The sequence below is a fragment of the Pongo abelii genome, chromosome 16 (genome assembly GCF_028885655.2).
Source record: "Pongo abelii isolate AG06213 chromosome 16, NHGRI_mPonAbe1-v2.0_pri, whole genome shotgun sequence".
Taxonomy (NCBI): Eukaryota; Metazoa; Chordata; class Mammalia; order Primates; family Hominidae; genus Pongo; species Pongo abelii.
The window spans coordinates 104,053,786-104,074,032 of record NC_072001.2 but is presented as its reverse complement, the minus strand read 5'-3'; the positions used below and the strand labels follow the sequence as shown (position 1 = coordinate 104,074,032).

The 20,247-nt window shown below is 48.3% G+C and overlaps 2 long non-coding RNA genes across 2 annotated transcripts in view; one reads left to right on the top strand and one right to left on the bottom strand.

The window, feature by feature from the left end:
• Positions 1–2,918: 2,918 nt before the first annotated feature.
• On the bottom strand, positions 2,919–3,399 carry GCAWKR (gastric cancer associated WDR5 and KAT2A binding lncRNA). Its single transcript, XR_008513829.1, has one exon. It is a non-coding gene; the product is annotated as a gastric cancer associated WDR5 and KAT2A binding lncRNA (long non-coding RNA).
• A 12,404-nt stretch (positions 3,400–15,803) lies between these two features.
• LOC129050594 (uncharacterized) overlaps positions 15,804–20,247 on the top strand; it is a 33,077-nt gene continuing 28,633 nt past the window's right edge. The window contains exon 1 of the long non-coding RNA XR_008514273.1: positions 15,804–16,655. This is a non-coding gene — a long non-coding RNA (uncharacterized LOC129050594). The remainder of the gene's footprint in view (positions 16,656–20,247) is intronic.

Genomic DNA, 20,247 nt, shown 5'->3' with positions numbered 1-20,247 from the left:
GCAACTGGCATCCTCTACCCCAGGGACCACTCCCAAGCACAGAAGTGACATTATTCAGCAGAAAGAAAGTGTGAGCCAATTAGACAAAGAGCATTACAGACGGAGAGACTCAACCCCCACAGAAAACCCAGAGGTGAGAAATCTCATGAATCCTTCAAGGAATTCACAGGAGTCCATTGTGAACCTCTTCCCCCTCAACGTAATTCCCTCATCTGTTTAGCAGGAGCTTACTTTAGCTTAGGGTCTGGGAAAACACGAGCCTCCCCTCCCACCCTGAGAAGAAGCTGAGGTTACCATTCATCTTCGGGACTGAGTGAGTTTCCGCTTTGCCCTGAGAACGGACTTGACAGATGAGGCACATGGAGGAGCTAAGGCTCTGAGGCATAAAGTGGGGAAAAGAGGAACTCTTAAGGAGAGATGGACCCTTGCCTTCCTCTTTTGGGTTGAGGGGTCCAGGGGACCCCCTGAAGCAGCAGCCAGGGAGGCTACAGCCATGAGACTTCTGGCAACTTCCAGGAGGACCTGGCACGCTGCTATCTGTTTGCTGATTTAGTCTAATAAGTGCATGAAACAGTATTTTAAAACTGCAATCTCCTTAGCTCTGACTCCTTGAAATTCCTTTTGTTCTGATCTCACACATCAATTCAGCATGTGAGGGGGTCTGAAGGGAACTCCATTAGAAATGCAGGCTAGATAAATGTAAAACATGTTGTTTTCTTTTTCTTTTTCTTTCTTTTTTTTCTTTTGCCTTTCAACACCTGGGGCCTGCCAAGCCCACTTCAAGGAAAGGGGCTGCATTTTAAGTTAGCCCTGTTTTCTGGAACTGGTGGGAACGTCTTCATTTTTCAGGTTTCCGCCTGTGGTTACCTTGCAAGGCTTCTCAGCCAGGCCCTGCGTGTCCTTTCTCCTGCTGCATCCCAGCTCCCCCTGGCTGGATTCCTCAGCGCATCTGCTGTGGGCTGGGTGCCCAATCATTTTCCATTAATGCCTCTGGACAGAGAGGCCTACACAGCTGCACAGCTTGTGACCCAACGTACCCGACACATATACTCCCTGCTTGTCCCCGGCCAACCCTGGCCAGAGAGCCATCGGAAACTGGTGTTTACTGGGAAGTGATTTGACTTTGTAACACGGTGACCACAAGCCCCATTCCACTGGCCGACACGGTCCCAAATATTTCCTTCTGTCATGAGCTTCCCACCCCTCTGCTCCCACAGTTGCTGTTTAGAAAAGTGCGGCTCAGGAAGGGGAGGAGAAAGTGGCAGCCTCATAATCTAGGAACGAAAGAGTCTTTGCACACTGTCATTAGAGGTCTGTACATATTGGGCAAAATGTTTATAGTTGCTCTCTTGAAAAGTGAGTTATAACTCCTTAAATTTGCCCAAGTCATCACTTTCAGGATCTGACTCTCGTTTCTTAGAAGGCATTACATCGCTTTAATATGCAACAGTCTAACATAACATTAAATCATTTTTAAAAGTTTCATCTAGTTGAGCCTGAGCCAAGGTTCTTGGGTTGGGTTTGCACATCCACCCTTTTGTTTTTTGTATAGTTAAAAAGAAACACACGGCAAAATACCTATCAAGTGATCTCAGCCTTGCTGGTGTCCAAGAGTGATTTCTTGGCTATGTGGGTCTCTTTGATTTCTAGGGGCCCCAAAAGTTGGCTTCATTTTCAAGACCAGCAAGTATTCTACGTGTGCCCACCACACACACCAGACTGCAGTGTGCGGGGGTGGGAGGAGGTGCCTGGGCTGGGTGCAGAATGGAAAAATCCTGGTTTTCCAGGGATGCCAGGGACTTGAAGAGAGAGAAGCTGAGCCAGAGCTGGGAGGAGAGCAAGTGCTTTTGCCCCTTTTATAAGAGATGCTTCAGCAAAGCCTTCACCACACACATCCTCCATTTCCCTTCTGCAAAAGGCCCCCATTCATTCACTATGGCCCCAAATGAGGGCTGCTCTACCAGGAGTCTTTGTCCTAACTCCTGCACCAAATCTTCTCCTTTGTTTGTCCTCCAGGCCATCCTTGGAACCTTTCTTTATTTGTTCATTTTTGAGACGGAGTCTCGCTCTGTCGCCCAGGCTGGAGTGCTGTGGTGTGATCGTGGCTCACTGCAACCTCTGCTTCCTGGGTTCCAGTGATTCTCCTGCCTCAGCCTCCTGAATAGCTGGGACTATGGGTGTGTACCACCATGCCTGGCTAATTTTTGTATTTTTAGTAGAGACGGGGTTTCACCATGTTGGCCAGGCTGGTCTCGAGCTCCTGACCTCAAGTGATCCACCTGCCTTGGCCTCCCAAAGTGCTGGGATTACAGGCGTGAGCCACTGCACCCAGCCTCTGTGGAATCTTTAAATGGCCCTCAGTCAACTCTGCTTGGGTTAGACTTGGCTGTTCACATGCCTGTCTCCCCACAGACAGTAAGAGGGGAGCCATGTCTTGGTCACCCAAAAATCCTGATGGCCTTCCAGTGTCCTTTGGTGACTCAGTGAATGCAGCAGAACCCCTCACGTAGACAGCCGGGGAAGATGGGGAGCTGTCGCTTCCATTGCCACCTCCCGCCTCCTGCCCAGTGCTCAGCACAGCCCAGCCCCACAGCCCGCCCACCCCCAAGATCCCCACTTCTCACTTCCTCACTCCATTCCTGCCCAGGCCTTGCCCTGCTGGCCTGGGGACTCCCCCAGCTCACCTTGGTTCTTCAGAATATGTAGTGGGGCTGGTAGAGATACACGTAGGGATATCTGGTAGGTGTGACAACATTCTTCCAGTCTCAGCCACTTCCAGAAGCTGCCCAGGTCCTTGAGACTAGGTGATGGTCGGGTGGAGGAGGAAGTGGTTAGGGAAGCAGAGACCCAGATGGCTGCCTGAGTCCTAGGCAGGATGAGGGCCTAGAGGTAGAATCTCCCGGGAGCACTCTGAGGACTCACTGGATAATCCATACTCTGTCCTCCTCCAGGGACCTGGGCCCTCTGGAGCCTCTTCCTGGAGCCTCATTGTGGATGTGAGCCACCCTGACCTCTGCCCCGACCCTGGACATGTCTAGCAGGGCTGGCACCTGGCACCAGCTGCCCCCCAGCAACCCATGAGCCGACCCCAGCCGCCAGGGGCCTGTGTTGCAAGCTGGGCCTCTTACTGCTCTCCCTGGGCCTGGCCTCTCCTCCCCAGTTGGCTCGGCTGGTCTGGAAACAATGACTATGGACAGAAACGACTTCTCATGGGGCTTTTGGAAACCATGGCTGGGCATCAGCAAACAGCTTTTGCACAGGGCAGTGGCTCCTGAGGAGACGCAGAAACGCTGGGAGGCTGGAGGGGAAGTGACAGGGACAATAGGAGGCATTGTATCTTCTCCCAGGAAGCTCTGCTTTGCGTTGCTTCCAAGAAAATTGACTCTGGGGCAGCTCCATCTATTCCAAAGCAACAGCTTTATGTGATTATGTTAGTCCCAGGCTCGGACAAACGCACCCTTCCTACCTCATTAACAATGCCAGCAGGGCCCAGCTGTGCCATGGGGGGCTCCGTGCCCTAATTCGTCAGACAAGGGCCGAGTGTAGGAAGTCATAGGAACAATGCATCTTAGAGCAGAAGCTGTCTGTGGAGGGAGTGCAGCTTTGATGTGGGGCATGGCCCTGATTAGGGTTGACGGCTAGGGACGGTCTGTGCTCGGGAAGGTGGCATAAGCCCGGATGGCATTTGGGATGTGGGGTTTTGCACCTGGGTCTGTTGAAGTTTGATGAGGTTTAACACGTGCAAACAGTGGCTTTTGTTCTGCAGGACAAAGGCCTTCCTCGACCTGGGCCCAGGCTGAGACCTTGGTGGTGGCACCGTTTCCTCCCCGTCGCCTCTTGTCACTCTCCTTGTGGAAGTTTAATTAGGACAACGAGTTTCACAGGCTCATTTCTCACTCCAGCAACTTTCTAACACTTCCTAACGAGGAGGCTGGAGCCTGAGGACTGTGGGGCGGAGAGGGGGCTGTGGGGCTGGCCAGAAGGACCGTTGAGGGGACTGGGAGGGGCTGGGGAAGTGGGGGTGCATGAAGAGGAGCAGAACAGGCACAGAGGAAGCACAAAACCACAATGGGTCCCTGGAGAACTGTGGATTGATCTGGGAAGAAGAGAAAATAAAAACAAATCCTAACTGGTCTTTGTTTTCTGGGTGGCCAGACAGTAATTTCCCCAAATTCTCTATGGTTCTGGAAAAGAAAGCAAAGGATCAATCACTGTTGACTTTGTGGCTTTCAGAACTGGATCACACGGGCCATTACTTAACACCTTAAACTCCTCTTACTGCCGTGTAAGCCTTTCCCATCCACTGGGTTCTAAACAGAGAGGTTGTGATGACCAGGCCAGGCCCCCAGCCCACTCCTGAACCAGGCTCCACACTTTTTATCCAGGTGTGGACACGGTGGTTCCCTGGGCAGGGGACAGGGAACCCACATCAAGGGCATGATCCTGCTGACCTCGATGGAGATGCTGGCTTTCCTGGGCCCAAAGAGCATGAAGGGCTGGGGATGGAGGGGCAGAGGATCCCTGTGTATCCTCACCTGCATCAGTCAGTATAGTTCAGGTTGTGCTGTAGTAACACTCAAAGTGTGGGTGCTTAAACACCACACGGCTTGTTTCTTCTGCTGCTACATATCCATGGTGGGTCAGCTCTGCTCTACATCACCGCAACCCCTGGCCCCAAGCTGATAGAGCATGGTCTCGTTATTTATAACACTGGAAACTGGTTTGATAGAGGGAGAGAAAGAGGCTGTGATGGCACACTGGCTCTTGAAGTGCCCTCATGGGGATGACACACCCCAGTCTTACTCAATTTCAAAGTTGCATGGATATATGTAACTTCCAAGCAGGGGAGAGAGGTCATCCTACTGTGATTCTGGAAGCTAGAACCAGAAATATTTGGTGAGTAGTACTAATAACCTCCTGCTTTAGTTATCTGTTGCTGTGTAACAAATGACTCCAAAACCTAGTGGTTTAAAATCATAACCATTTATTTTTCTCACCCAGCAACCTGGGAGCAGCTTAGCTGGGTGATTCTGGCTCAGAATCTCTCATAAAATTGTGGTTGAAATGTCAGTCAGGGCTGCAGGCATCTGAAGGCTTGACTGGGGCTGGAGGGTCTGGCTCCAAGATGCCCCCCACATGGCTACTGGCAGGAGGCTCATTGCTTTACCATGCAGATCTCTCCAGTGAGCTGCCTGAGTGTACTCATGACATAGAAGCTGGTTTGTCCCAGAGCTAATGATATGAGAGAGAGAGAGAAGGAGAACAAGCAGGAAACTGCAGTGCTGTTTATGACCTCACACACGACCCCTGCTTTATTTTATGCATGAGAAGCAAGGCACTAAATCCAGCCTACATTTAAGCAGAGGGAAATTGAGCTCCACCTCTTGAAGAAAGGAGCATCAAAGAATCTGGGGTCATATCTTGAAACCACCACACCTACACAAGTTCCCCAGGTGACCGTCCGGGCCCTGGGACCAATATACAGGGCTGCAGGCCCATCTGGCTCTGGTTCAGCCCAGGCTCTTCGTTTGTATCTGGGGCCTCGGCATCTGTCCCTGTCCCTCTCCAACCGAGACAGGAGGAGAAGCCCAGGAGGGTAAGAGGAGGAGAGTGCACACCTTTCAAAACAGTCCATGGTAAACAGAGACAAAGAGAGAGAAGGAAGGGAAGCACATGAGCCTTTGGCGTCTTTAAGCCTTAATAGTCTGTGGCCCCCTCTCCAAACTGAGGATACCCTCTGATAGCTGTGTGGGCTGTCAAGGAAGATTTGAAAATCTTCCTACCCATAAGAACTTCCTCCCTGGCTGAGCACACTTCACCACTGGTGGGTGTGGCCTGTTGGAGTCAGGGGTCTCTGCCCGGGGAGACAGAAATGCTCCTTGTGCAGAAAGTAAGTGAGTAGGTGGGCTCCTCACTACCTAAGTACACACTAAACACACGAGCTTCCCAGGAGATGGGAGTCGATTTTGTGCTTCAACAAACTATACCTATCCCTTTGAGTTATGAGTGAAACTTCAGGACTAAGGCTCTGCTATCCATCCTGGTACATGTGAGACTCCCGGCAGCAATGTGAAACGATCACAGCCAGAGACGGAGAGAACAGAGTAAAGGCCCTAAGAGAAAGCCCAACAGGAAGTCAACAAATTGAGTGAGGGAGTCAGGAGATTGGCAAGGCTCGCCTGGCCACGGGCTTGACCCAGAGGCTCTAGCCTGCGACGGCCCACACAGACGTCGGTGGGGCATCCTCAGTTTGGAGAGGGAGCCATGAGAATACCACATGTAGAAAATGACCCTGCCCTGGTTGTTTAGAAAAGCTGTCAGGAAGGACAGTGGTCTTCTGTTAACCTCCATCTCCTGTATTTCTAGAATAGCTGGGGTAGATAGGGGAGGTGTTTTGGGTTCTCACCTTTCCTAGTGAGAGCTCAGTGACTGAAGGCTCCCTTCTGGGACCCTCGGGGGGCTGCGTGTAAGTGGGGAGAGCCGGGGCAGTGCTGGCCCAGAGGACAGGCACACAGAGTGCAGTGGGGCCACTGTGGGCTGGGGAGGGTTGCTGGCCACAAGGCAGCAGATTTCCTGACATAGCCTTATGGTTTACTTTTTGGTCAATAATTAGAAAAAGTATTGGAAAGAGAGAACATATGGAATTTGGCCTAAAGAAAAGTTCAGGGGACTTACTGGAGCCAGTAGTCTCGTCCTACAAGTGATGCTCTATGTGGCTGAGAACTGGGCTGGAGGGTGCTGGAGGTGGCCTGACCCCAGGAAAGCCTCGTCTGTCCATGCGCATGAGGTGGAAAGCCCCGAGGGACTGAGCTTCCCCGCCAGAGCCACTGCCCCTCCTCCTGGGCAGCAAGGTTGGGAAACGGCTACCCCAGAGCCACTGCCCCTCATCCTGGGCAGCAAGGGTGGGAAACGGTTACCCCAGCAATGCCCCAGGGGCTACCAGAGCTTGTTCAGCCTGGGCCAGGTCCTTTCTTGGGGGTAGATTTTTCCCTTTTAATCATTTTTTTCTATCTCTCCTGCTACTAAGTCTTCGTGTCCCCCTTTTGTGAACAGTTGAGACTTTGCTTTCAGTGATGAGACTGAACCCTCGTTGCCCATCAAAAAGTGGTGAATGAACTCCTGGTGGGAGTGATGATTGGTACAACTCATGGGAAATGGTTTGGCAGAATCTAACAAAGCTGCACATCCTCTGTGGCCCGGGAAGTTCACTCCTAGGTTCATCAAGGAAGAAAGTGCTTTCATCCAGAGATGTAGACGAGAATGTTCATAGTAGCTTTATTCCTAAGAGCCATAACTGGGAAAGACCCCAATGTCCATAAAAGGTAGAACAGATACATAAATATTCACACACAGGAACACTAACTGCAGTGAAAATGTAAGAGCCCAACTCTATAGAGCAGCACAGATGGACCTCAGGCACGCACCCTTGAGAGAAAGAAGCCTGCCAGCCAGAGTGTTTATAACATTCATAGTTCCAGTTATGAAAAATCCAAGGACAGGGAAAACCATTCTGGGGGATAGAAATTAGCACGGTGGCTCCCTCAGGTGGGGTCTTGACAGGGAGGGGTCTGAGAGCCTTTGGGGGCAAGAAATGTTCTATTTCTTGATATTGGTGGTGGTTACACAGATATACACATAGGTGAAAAATTCATCAAGATATGCCTTTCAGATGTATGCACTTTACTGTACGTGTGTGATACTTAGAAAGTAAAAGAAAGGTAAAAGAAGGGGCAAACAGGTTTTCTATATGTTCTGGGCTTTTTGGAGTTTTTAAGCGATGCTTCCTTAACAATGAAGAATTGACCATTCCATAAAAAAAAAACAAAAAAAAAAACAGTGCACATGTCACTTTGCCTCCTGGACTTTGGAGTCTTTGCAGGAAGAAATAATTTTAGGGGAAAGTGACACTCTAGCCGTAGAACTTTCTCCCACTGAGGAGGCGATCCTTACCCCCTCCCCTCCCTGTTGAGGTTTGAGCAGCAGCAAATAGTTTCAACTTTCAGATGTCATCTTCCAAGCAAAGAGTTCTCATTATGGTCTAATTACCTTGGCTATTAGAAACAGGAAACGAATAGCTAAGCTATTGAACTTGGGGAAAAGAAAAGAACAGCTTCCTACCAATACTTTTAAAGCTTCAGAGAGATCACTGCCCAGTCTCCTCAGGGCTATTAGGTATGTTCAAACTTTGCCTAATTATATATTTTACAAAGAAACTAAAGAAAGAACGAATTCAAGACAGTGTCGTTTAAATCTTTCAGATAAATAAAAATAAATGTGTGGTTGGAAGCTATAAATAAATACATTTTGTATTTTAAAATGCCTAATTACATATTTGCCTAAGGAATTTCTGCACCTTGTGGTAAAATTAATATACATAGTGTATTTTCCCCCTGAAAGATATAAATATAAAAACAAACATAAAATGCTCAATCTTTCTGATTGTGTAATGAGTTCCGGTCAATACAAGTTCTTTTTCTTCACTAATATTTACGGTTTTCGGGAACATTCTAGGGAAAGGAACTTTGTCAAAGAGACTGTAGTGGGAGAAAATCCCAAGAAATAGGGGGTGGCTTTTTTCCTGTCAAGTGCTTTATGTAACAGTCATCTGCCCTCCACCCCCTCTTCCATCCCAGAGAGCATTTCTTCTAAGAGAATGGTGAAAAGTGGATCCTAAATGATTTCTCATTGTTCTTGTAAAATATATGTTACGCCTCCAAGCCCAGAGAATGGGCCCCCATGAGAAGCGTGTCCATGTTGTTCTGCTGCCAGCCTCTGTGATATCGGATACCACATGAAAACTAAGAAAGCAAAGAAGATAGACGTGGAAACACTGGGAAACAAAATCTGCATATTTTATTTCAAAGGGAAACTCTTCATTAATGTCTCTCCCTGCTTTTGTGAGACGTGCTGAGCATAGGCATACTTTTAATCAAGTAAATTAAACTTGCTTTAAAGCAGGACGAAACAGCCAGATTGCATCCTGCTAGAGATCAGCTTAGATGCGTAAAAACGCACCAGGTTCCTTGAAATAGGACACTGAACAGGAAATAATTTCTGTTGCCCCACTTTTAAGGAAAAATTCTACAAACAAATAGAGCTCTTTATCAACAGTTCAGAAGTAAAGGAAGGCATTTTAAAAGGGTCAATCAGACGTAGACTTTCAATCATGTTTGTGCCAAGGACAGAGCCTCAAGCGGGGCTTTAAATGGTTTTCTGTCACTCTCAAAGCACAACTGTGTATTTAGCAAAAGTTACTGGCTTTATTAAAATTTATTTCCAATTATTAAAATAACAATAGCTCAATAGGAATGTGCTTCCTCCTTTGAGTCAAAAGTGTGTACTTGGCTTTATTTTTCCAAATAACCATCTAAGATGCTACGCGAGCTACATGGCTGATGAGCTGCTTAGATTTGCAGGTAACATTCACATGTAAGTAAGGGTGGAAGGAATGGTACAAGAATTACCACACACACAACTGTATTTTGTTGTGATTTGGTGGGTTGGGGGGAAGCTATATTTTTATAACTGTCTTAGATACCCAGAGTCAAAAAAGGGCATTTTGGCCAGGCGTGGTGGCTCACGCCTGTAACCTCAGCACTTTGGGAGGTCGAGGTGGGTGGATCACCTGAGGTCAGGAGTTGGAGACCATCCTGGCCAACATGGTGAAACCCTGTCTCTACTAAAAATACGAAACGATTAGCTGGGCATGGTGGCAGATACCTGTAATCTCAGTTACTCGGGAGACTGAGGCAGGAGAATCACTTGAACCTGGTAGGCAGAGGTCGCAGTGAGCCGAGATCACACCACTGCACTCCAGCCTGGGCGACAGAGCAAGACTCTGTCTCAAAGAAGAAGAAGAAGAAAAAAAAGGCATTTTATTGGATGTTGGAAATTGCCTATTCTGTAGACAAATAACTGTCATTGGACCACCCCTTTTCAACTGAGCCTAGGTGCTACAGCCCTAGCATCTCCCTGGAGCTCCTGGGAAAGTGCTATCTTTGACCTTATCTTATGCCCAGCTTAGAATCTGCCTCTCCTAGGCCCCAGGGCACTGCCACACCCATGAGTGTTGGTGGAGAGGGTTGGAGGGTTGAAGACTACACATTACATTCAGGTGTCGAACAACGAGGGGCCCAGAGATGATTGACAGCTGCTCCCTTCCAGCAAGGACCTTCTATTTCATTAAGACTAAGAGACGTGAGTAAAAATGGGAGTTATCTTCAAAAAGTTACACTGGTGTTTGGGTCTGCATTTGTCATAGATGCCCCCTGGTTCTCCACGCCTGGGAATGGTCCTACTCTCCTTTCATCAATGAGTGCTGACGTCACGGTCGGATGGACATCCTGAGCCCTACGGCAGCCGGCCTTGACTCCTGCCTCCAGCCTGGCCTGCGTTGGGTTCTTAGAGCCGTCCCTTTCTGTGACTGCTGTATTAGCCATGGCGTAAGGATGAAAGAGCAGCATTAGGTTTTCTTTTGGAAAGTCGGTGACCTGAAGGAAAGGTGGGATCACAGGGTTTCATTGGTTTCCAAGGGCAGCCATCCACAGACATGTCCCCTGACTGAGCCCATGCCACAACACCTGCTCTCCTGCACACACAGCCAGCATTCTTATCTGTGACAGCTTCAGGAGGGCACCCGTGTCTGGGGGCAGGGAGGGTAGATTTTGGGCCTCCCATCTCTCCGCATCCTTAGCCCTTCCTCTTCTCGTCTTGTCAAAGGTTGCCTGGGAGTTCTGTGGTCCTTGCCAATGTAGTCCTTCTATATCAATGCGGGGCGCCCTCTGCCATTTGCCTATGGCTGACTGCAAGAGCCAGGGTCTGCTGAAACCAGGCTAAACAGAGCCAGCGAGAGGCAGCTTTGGGCGAGCCAGTCTTCCACAGGCAGGGGCGTGATCAGGTCCTAGGAGCCCCCTCTCCACTGTGGGCCTGGGGAGGCTGCCCCGGATAACATGTTCCAGGTGTTCAGCCCCAAAACAAAGAGGCTTTTCTCTGTTGCCTGAGAATGAAGAGTCCTCGCTAGTTGCATAAGGTTTTTCCGAGATGGTAATATTTGGTTACAGTAAGATCTGTTATTTCACAGGAAACCCAACAGAGGTGCCCGTAATTTGATTCATGTAGTAACTGGGAGAGCTCATAGCAGGGAGCCGGGGGCAGGGACGGGGGAACCCTAGCTCTTTAACACAGCGTTCAGTGGGGTGAGTGTTCAGCTCTCTGAGCGGAGCCTTGCATGAGAGACCGCCAGGTCCCTGGCCACCTCCCGAGGTCAAGGTCAGCCATGGAAGCTCTGTGCATTCCTCTAAGTGTAACACCCCACACAGTTCCCAGGATCCACACAGTCCACCCGATTTAATCTTAACTCTAAAGCCCGAACAAGCAACACTACCCAACAGGACTGAATCCAACATTTCAGTGTCAAAAGCCACTTGCTACAGATTTGCTGGGGACACTATAGTATTTGGTACCTGAAGTACATAATTTTATAAAGTATCTGTGATGACTTGAAAGAATATAGGTTTTTCTACACAGCTTATATGAATTCACATCTTTCCAGGAATTTTTATGTATATATCACTACTACATCAGTTAAATAAATCTATAATTCACCACAAATTAATATTTATATCAATTAACATGAATGAAATTAATCTAACTGGATATTCAACTTATGATGTGTATCAATGGCTTAAAATCTAATGCACTAGGATATATTTTATCCAAGATCAAGTGCATTAAGAAACACATACATGTGAATGCGATGAAATAAGGTTTTGATCAGCTCCCAGATCTGATGATATATTTACTTAAGTACTCTCAAAGGGTTGGTTTTTGCTGTCCAGAGCCAGGCAGCAACATGCTAAAGGAGTGAGAACCTCTTCCAAGGAGCACAACAAGCCCCCAGAGTCACTCTTGCTTCCCCTTTCATGAGGTGCCCGTGGCCAGTTTCTCAGACAAACGATGGGGACAACATCGGAGAACTTTAATCCCAGTGACAGGAATTGTGGGAAACTAAGAGTTCTAATGACCAAGTCATTGTTTCTTGTTCTTGTGAGTCCATCTGTTGGGGAACCAGGGCTGTTGAGTGATGGGTCTAACTGGTGACAACATCGGAGAACTTTAATCCCAGTGACAGGAATTGTGGGAAACTAAGAGTTCTAATGACCAAGTCATTGTTTCTTGTTCTTGTGAGTCCATCTGTTGGGGAACCAGGGCTGTTGAGTGATGGGTCTAACTGGTGACTGGCAGTCATGGACTTGAAAGCTGGGGGAGAGGGTTGGGGATGGCATACATGGGGGCTCAGGGGGAGGGTGGAAACCATGAACGTGGGTACTTTGAGTTATTGCTAGCTCCCAGATCCCTGCTCCTGGCCTCCCACCTTTACTCTGGTCCTCCAGGTGGGCACACTCCCTGCTGAACTCTGATACACACTGCACTGGTCTAGCGAGGAGCACACTGCTTGGGTCACAAAGCTGTCATCTGGAGATGCCTGGTTTATAACTGCCAATATGGGCTTTGGCCCACTTGCACTGGACCTGGCTTCCCAGAGCTGTTTACCACAGCTTGGAGTAGTTGATATAAATAGAGTAGAAGTACTTGATAAAACCATCACATGCCATCCTCTCTCACCTGTTTTCCAAGGTTTTTTTGTTTTTGTTTTTTGTTTTTCTTTTGGTGGAGTCTCCCTCTGTCACCCAGGCTGGAGTGCAATGGCGTGATCTCGGCTCACTGCAACTTCTGCCTGCCGGGTTCAAGCGATTCTCCTGTCTCAGCCTACCGAGTAGCTGGGATTACAGGCATGTGCCACCACACCTGGCTAATTTTTGTATGTTTAGTAGAGGCGGGGTTTTGCCATGTTGGCCAGGCTGGTCAGGAACTCCTGACCTCAGGTGACTCGCCCGCCTCGGCCTCCCAAAGTGCTGGGATTACAGGTGTGAGCCACGTGCCCTGCCTATTTTCCTAGGTTTTGATATATATTGCCTTTCTGCCACTACAGACGTGTAGAACCAGGCCTCCGCAGGTGCCAAATGCTGCCTGTCCCAAGTCTCAGAATCTGCCTGTTCTTTACTTTCATTTGTAATATGGGTTGAACACTCAAATTATTTATATGTATTATGCATGATTGTCTTATATTTTTGACTCATTAAAATCACTCAACAATTAAAAAATAATTACAAATATTAAAATATTTAGATACTTTGTTTCAATTGTTTCAACTTTGTCAAAATTATGAAAATCACTAAAAGATAAACTTTCTCCTGTCTAACTGAACTTTCGTACCCTCTGACCAACATCACCCCAACCCCCTACACTCTAGCCCCTGGTAACCTCCATTCTACTCTGTTTCTGTGAGTTCAACGTTTTAAGATTCCACCTATGGGTGAGATCATGCAGTATTTGTCTTTCTGTGCCTGGGATAAATAAGCTGTTAGTTTATAACACTTATTTTAAATAGTTTGTTTTGTTTTGTTTTGTTTTGTTTTTTTGCGACGGAGTCTCGCTCGGTCACCAGGCTGGAGGGCAGTGGTGTGATCTTAGCTCACTGCAACCTCCATCTCCCGGGTTCAAGCGATTCTCCTGCCTCAGCCTCCGGAGTAGCTGGGATTACAGGTATCTGCCACCATGCCCGGCTAATTGTTTTGTATTTTTATTAGAGAAGGGGTTTCGCCATGTTGGCCAGGCTGGTCTCAAACTCTTGACCTCAGTGATCCACCTGCCTCGGCCTTCCAAAGTGCTGGGATTACAGCTGTGAGCCACTGCGCATGGCCTAAATAGTTTTTAACTATTCAATATGGAGCTGGAGGCCATTATCCTTAGCAAACTAACACAGGAACAGAAAAACAAATACCACATGTTCTCACTTATAAGTGGGAGCTAAATGATGAGAACTTATGGACACAAAGGGGAACAACACACACTGGGGTCTATTGGAGGGTGAAGGTGGGATGAAGGAGAGGATCAGGAAAAACAACTATTGGGTACTAGGCTTAATACCCGGGTGACGAACTAATGTGTGTAACAAACTCCCATGACACAAGTTTACCTGTGTAACAAACCTGCACATGGACTGCTGAACTTAAAATAAAGTTAAACCAAAAACATTTAAAAAGTAATGAGAAAAAGAAAATAAGATAAAATCAATATGCTCACTTTCCTCATCTTTAAAATGAGAGTTGAGCTCTAGAAGGTCTCCGGTTCCTTCAGTCTCTAAAATTTTATGTTCTAAGTTAAGTTTTTATTTGTTAGTTCCCTTTTAGCCAGCACATTCCTAAATAAGTATAGCCAGATCAGCTTTTTTCCCCCAAATGACATTATGAAAGATTTTAAACATTTGGGAAAGGTGAAAAGACAATACAACAAATACCTGTGTACTCAGCACATAGATTCAGCAATTGATAACATCTGCCATATTTGCTTTGTCTCTATGTGTATGCCTGTCCTTGTCAAATCATTTTAAATTAAGTCCCAGACATCATGGCCCTTTACTCCCCGAGATCTCAGCATGCAATTCCTAGAAATAAGGGCATTTTTCTGCATGACACAACACAGTCATCACACCTGAGAAAACAGACAATACTGGACTCTCATCTAACTGTAGTGTCTGTGGTACTGTCATATCATCTAAGAAGACGCACAAGGTCTCTTTCATTTCTTTTAATCGAAAACAGTACCCCCCACTCCCTACCCCTTGCACTTTCCCAGATAACACTGGCTTTTTAAAAGAGGTGCGACCAGGCGCGGTGGCTCACGCCTGTAATCCCAGCACTTTACGAGGCCGAGGCGGGCGGATCACGAGGCCAGGAGATCGAGACCATCCTGGCTAACACGGTGAAACCCCATCTCTACTAAAAATACTAAAAATTAGCCGGGCTTGGTGGCGTGCTCCCGCAGTCCCAGCTACTCCAGAGGCTGAGGCAGCAGAATCGATTGAACCCGGGAGGCGGAGCTTGCAGTGAGCCGAGATCGCGCCACTGCACTCCAGCCGGGACGACAGAGCGAGACTCCATCTAAAAAAAGAAAAAAAGAGAGAGAGATGCGACCTAATACCTTGTCGAATGTTCCATTTCCTCACGGCGTTGTTCAATTGTACCTTGAAAGTTCAGTCTAAGGCTGGCTTGGGTTCAGGTTCAATGTTACTGGCAGGGCTCCCTCCCGAGTGAGGCTGTGCATCCCCTCGCTGTTTGGAGGGACGCTCGGAGCAGCCTGAGAGGCTAAAGCCACCACGCCCCGCACCCCGGGTCCTGGGGAAGAGGCAGCCCGAAGGCCTGGCTTCAGACCTCGGCTCTCCCGCAGGCTGCGGGTGGGTTACCTGGCGCTGGGGGACCAGGTTTCCTCATCTGGGGAGCGCCGCAGTCTCTCATAGCTGCTGTGAGAGGGTTCACGACATAATCCCCGTGAAGGGCCGGAAAACCTTAATCATCAGAAAAGGTGGGCTACGTTCAAACAGCCACTGCGAGGAGACCCGGATACACTCACAGGGCGTGGCAGGGGCGTGGCATGGGCGTGGTGGGGGCGTGGAAGAGGCCGTGGCAGGGGCGTGGCAGGGGCGTGGCAGGGGCGTGGCATGGGCATGGAAGGGCGTGGCAGGGGTGTGGCAGGGGCGTGGTGGGGGCGTGGAAGAGGCCGTGGCAGGGGCGTGGCAGGGGCGTGGCAGGGGCGTGGCATGGGCATGGAAGGGCGTGGCAGGGGTGTGGCAGGGGCGTGGTGGGGGCGTGGAAGAGGCCGTGGCAGGGGCGTGGCAGGGGGAAGGGGGCGTGGCAGGGCCGTTTGGAGGCTTTGTGTTGAGCGACGTCACCTACTGGTTCTGTACGTCCAGTGAGGCAGCCTGTCAACAGCTCTGGGACCCCGAGGTCCTTAGGGGGCACACTGCTCTGTCCAGCACACACAGACTCCACACACACACGCCTGCACCACAACGACACACACACTCCACACACACACGCCTGCATCACAACGACACACAGACTCCACACACACACCTGCATCACAACGACACACAGACTCCACACACACACGCCTGCACCACAACGACACACAGACTCCACACACACACGCCTGCACCACAACGACACACAGACTCCACACACACACGCCTGCACCACAACGACACACAGACTCCACACACACACGCCTGCACCACAACGACACACAGACTCCACACACACACCTGCATCACAACGACACACAGACTCCACACACACACCTGCATCACAACGACACACAGACTCCACACACAGACGCCTGCATCACGACACACAGACTCCACACACACACGCCTGCATCACAACGACACACAGACTCCACACACACACGCCTGCACCACAACGACACACAGACTCCACACACACTCCTGCATCACAACGACACACAGACTCCACACACACGCCTGCATCACAACGACACACAGACTCCACACACAGACGCCTGCATCACAACGACACACAGACTCCACACACACACGCCTGCATCACAACGACACACAGACTCCACACACACACGCCTGCATCACAACGACACACAGACTCCACACACACGCCTGCATCACAACGACACACAGACTCCACACACACGCCTGCATCACAACGGCAAATATGCATCATCCCCCAGTTACCCAGAGACACATGCAGGTAAATATGACCCCAGGAACTTGGTGAATACAGGTAACTATGTTTCATTACTCCTATCCGCCTGCTGTGGGTTTACTATAGTTTTTCTTAGATGGCAAATAAGAAAGCTTTTTATTTTAAATGACAGTCAGGGCAAGAATCAGGTTGCTAATTTCCCTGAGACGCATGAGGGTGTAATGACACATACAGGCTGGAAATCAAGAGTCATTTTCCTTAAAAGACTTAAACAACTTGAAAGTCAGTCTGTAAATGAGTTGGATCTGTACTAGTGAGTTCCAAGGTCCTAATTAAAAACAGAAAGCAGGCAGGGAAAGGAGGAAGGAGGAAAGTGAGAACTAAGTGGATGGCGTTCGGGATATGGCTCTCGTTGAAACGCACAGACTCTCTGCAGCTCTGTTTGAAATGCTCCTTGCTGGTTGGAGTCATGGCATCACCGGGATCACTGTATTCAGATGTCCTTTCAGGGGCAGTGGGTGGCAGCGGTGGGCTTACTCAGGGTCTTCTGCCTGAGAAGGAAAAAGGTTGCGCCGCCTCCCCATCGATTTGTCCACCCCGTTTTCTTTTTTTCCTTTTTATTTTTTTCTTGAGACGGAGTCTTGCTCTGTCACCCAGGCTAGAGTGCAGTGGGGTGATCTCGGCTCACTGCAAGCTTCGTCTCCCAGGTTCATGCCCTTCTCCTGCCTCAGCCTCCCAAGTAGCTGGGACTACAGGCACCTACCACCACGCACGGCTAATTTTTTGTATTTTTAGTAGAGACAGGGTTTCATCGTGTTAGCCAGGATGGTCTCAATCTCCTGACCTCGTGATCCACCTGCCTCGGCATCCCAAACTGCTGGGATTACAGACATGAGCCACCGCGCCCGGCCCACCCTGTTTTCTTAATGACCTGATTTGGGACTTCAGACAAATGAGTCTGTGATTTTTCATGTGTTTGCGTAAAGGCTGAGTTTGAAGTGATTCCTTGATTTTCCCTCCTCCTTAGGTCGTTTTTTTTTTTTTTTTCTTTTTTTTTGATACAGAGTTTCGTTCTTGTTGCCCAGGCTGGAGTGCAATGGCTCGATCTCGGCTCACTGCAACCTCCGCCTCCTGGGTTTAAGGGATTCTCCGGCCTCTGCCTCCTGAGTGGCTGGGATTACAGGCATCCGCCACCATGCCTGGCTAATTTTGTATTTTTAGTCGAGATGGAGTTTCTCCATGTTGGTCAGGCTGGTCTCGAACTCACGACCTCAGGTGATCTGCCTGCCTCGGCCTCCCAAAGTACTGGGATTACAGGTGTGAGCCACCACGCCCAGCCTCCCCCTCCTTAGGTCGTTACGAGCACTAAAATTCTACAACTAGAATCCCATCTGAATTCAGTTTTCTATTTCTTCTGATGTTTTATTGTTTGCCACAGTAACCGTAAGGAAATACATAACCTATTGAATAGTTAATCATCAGGCAAATCAGTGTTGTTTGGAAGATTTGCCCACTTGGGCTGGCAAGGTTGCAGTAAAACTGGCACTGGTGGCCCTGCAAATTGGGTCTATCACTTTGGGAGAGTAATAACTTAGTGATATATATAAAAATATTCCATACTGTTTCACTAATATGGCCCCTTGGGAACTAATCCCAAGATAACTGAAGAAAGATACAGTATGTGTGAAAGTGTTCGTTACAGTGGATCATACAACAGGAAAGCTGGAAAGCATGTATTTGTCAATAGGTGAAATGTATAGTATGACATCCAGCAATTAGTAATTATGTAAATGCTAGAAATGGGGGAGACATCCACGACACAACATTTTTGAAAGGTCAAACAACAAAATTATATCTACATTGTGATTATAATTATGTACGTATATGTCAGGGAGTATATGAAAACAGGGTGAAGTAGTGAAATTATGGGTACAATTGCTTTTATTTGTTGTTCTTTACACTTTTTTGCTTTAAAATATTTAAAAAATTGCTAGCTTTGTGTCAGGTTTGGTTCACAATTCTGTGCTGTTTAAGGCATGCATTAGAAGAGTTATTCTTTTTTTAAGATACCCAGCAACAAGGGACATAAAAACAAAAACAAGCAAAGTAAGTCAGACTGTGTCACTGACTATAAACAAGTCAACCTGTTTTTCCAATACATGATTCACTGGAAGTGAACACGTCAAAGTGGCACATAGCGCAGCTTTGGGTCAGCTGGTGCTGAGCCCCAACCCAGCACGGACCTTCTTCAGCTGTGTGGCTATTTGACCCGAGCCTCAGTTTCCTCAACCGTGCAATGATAGCATTCACCTGTGTAGGGCAGAGGTGGGATTGGAGATCCTGGGCCTGGTGAGTGTGGACTCTTAAGAAGAATAGCCTTTCTCTAGAGGGATTGAAGATGTTTATTTTTCCCCCTTTATTATCTTTTGGAAAACATATTGATATGTGCACCAGATGGTATGAAACATGGCTTGCTATGAAGCTTCCTATCGGTGTCCCCTCAGGAAGCAGGACCAGCAGTTACTTGACCTATCCCTGTCCTGCTCGCCCCCAGGGACCAGCTCTCTCTTCAGTTTTAAAATAAGTTTAAAATCCCGAATGCCTGCATGTCTGAACCATATCAGAAGGCACAGCTAAGCAACTAAAATGTCAGTTCCTGAAACTGGAGTGATTTGGAGACAAGGAGAACAAAGAAACTATTTCTAAATGAGGTGAATTCATGAAAGGAAAGGGAATGATTTATAAATGGAAAAAGATGGGTTTATGCATTGGATTCAAAGTTATCTTAATAGGTAGCCCAGTGGCCGGTTTTGTTGGGAGCGACAGCAAAACATCATCCTGATTTGATCTTTTGCTGCACGCAGGCTGGTGGTTGCCATCAGAAGACTGTGTCAAAAATAGAAATGGCTCCCCAAAGATTGTCAATTTGGGGAGCTCTAAGACAGACCTCTTCCATGAATGCAAAAAATACGGCTTCAAGAAGAGGTAATTGGGTGGGGCTGAGTGGCTCACGCCTGTAATCCCAGCGCTTTGGGAGGCCGAGGCGGGCGAATCACCTGAGATCAGGAGTTCCAGACCAGCCTGGCCAACATGGCGAAACCCCATCTCTGCTAAAAATGCAAAAATTAGCCGGGTGTGGTGGCACATGCCTATAATCTCAGCTACTCAAGAGGCTGAGGCAGGAGAATTGTTTGAACCTGGGAGGCAGAGGCTTCAATGAGCTGAGATTGTGCCACTGCACTCCAGCCCAAGTGGCAAAGCGAGATTCTGTCTCAAAAAAAAGATGATTGGTGGGTGTCCCCTTCCTCCTCCACATCAAGCTGCTGCAGCTGCCAGAAAATAAGCCTTCTACCACCAGCAGAAAGGGAGCGGAGCCCAGGGCATCACCAGGAGCGCCTGCTAATATACCAGCACCTTGCCACCCCTCCTCTCCCTTCACCCAGACACATGAGAGAAATGGAAAAGGATTCTTCACAGGGCACTTGGGCACACTGTATCAGAGAAAAACTGATAGATTCGTTCATGGTTTTTCTCGAATTCGAGAAGCAAAGCTCTGTTCTCCATATTGATATGTTCTCCCTAAACTAAGATCTTCTAAAAAGAAACAATATTTCAGTCTTCTGCTTGAGGAGTTGACAGTGAAGCTACACCCAGTGAAAAAAGGTGTTCT